Raw genomic sequence first — 1,166 nt, 5'->3', positions numbered from 1 at the left:
TTTTTATTTTTCTGTTTTCATATTCACTTGATTACTTTGCGTTGTGCAGTGCTACTAAGGTATTTTGCTGTTTATGCGAGGTAAACAGAGCTCTGACGACTTAGAGTACGATCCGGAGATTGAAAGAACTGCTAGAGCACTTCGGAAAGCTGTCCGATCGCAAAGGTTAGCTCAATCCGTTCCACCGGGTGTTCGAGAACAAGTACCGGAGCAACTCTCAAGTGAATCTGAAACAAATTCTTCTCCTAATTCTGCAACGATGGAAGGAGAAGGAGTTGTACCACCAAGACCTAAGCTTGGAGACTACGGGTTAGCCACTCATCGCGGTCAACTGACCCACACTTTTCAACCAGCTAACCCCGTAGCGTTCGACATCAAGACAACTGTCCTCAATGGTTTGAGGGACAAGCAATTCGATGGGACTGAAGCTATGAGTCCTCATGAACACTTGAGCCGTTTTGCTGAAACCTGTGAGTTTTGTGTGCAACCAGCCACCGTGACTGAAGCACAAAAGAAGCTAAGGCTGTTTCCTTTCACCTTGACGGGAAGAGCAAAAGATTGGTTGCTAACAATTCCAAACGGGACTGTCCAAACATGGGAAGAGTTAGAGCTGAAGTTCTTGGAGAAATACTTCCCTATGTCTAAGTATTGGGACAAGAAGATGGAGATCTCTAACTTCAAGCAAGGAGAAGGTGAATCATTGTATGATGCTTGGGAGCGATTCAATTTGCTTCTCAAGAGATGCCCTAATCATGAGTTCACCGAGAAGCAATACCTCCAAATCTTCACTGAGGGGGTAACACCAAACACTCGAATGTTCTTAGATGCTTCCGCGGGAGGTAGTCTCAAAAGTAAAACTGATCATGAAGTTCAAGCTCTAATTGAAAACATGGCTGGCAATGAGTATCGTGATCAAGCTAAAAAGAAAGAAAGAGGAGTGTTTGGGGTGAGTGAACAAACTGCTATCCTTGCTAACCAAGCAGCTATGAACAAACAAATCGAAGCTCTAACTAAGGAGTTTCAAGGCTTCACTTTGGCTCATAAGCAACAACAAGTGGCTGCAATCAAATGTGACTTATGTGGTGAAGAACATCCAAACGGTGAATGTGTTCCGGAAGGATCAAGTGAAGAAGCTAACTTCATGGGAGGATATCAAAGGCAGAATC

General features: G+C 43.9%; 1 non-coding gene across 1 annotated transcript; it reads right to left on the bottom strand.

Annotated features, from left to right (window-relative positions):
• Nucleotides 1–652: 652 nt before the first annotated feature.
• On the bottom strand, nucleotides 653–759 carry LOC146951664 (small nucleolar RNA R71). Its single transcript, XR_015025232.1, has one exon. It is a non-coding gene; the product is annotated as a small nucleolar RNA R71 (small nucleolar RNA).
• Nucleotides 760–1,166: the final 407 nt, after the last annotated feature.

Source organism: Medicago sativa, chromosome 1 (genome assembly GCF_051527215.1).
Source record: "Medicago sativa cultivar Bolivia chromosome 1, Bolivia_mono, whole genome shotgun sequence".
Taxonomy (NCBI): domain Eukaryota; kingdom Viridiplantae; phylum Streptophyta; class Magnoliopsida; order Fabales; family Fabaceae; genus Medicago; species Medicago sativa.
Note: the sequence above shows the minus strand (reverse complement) of the source record. Positions and strands in the feature narration are given on the sequence as shown.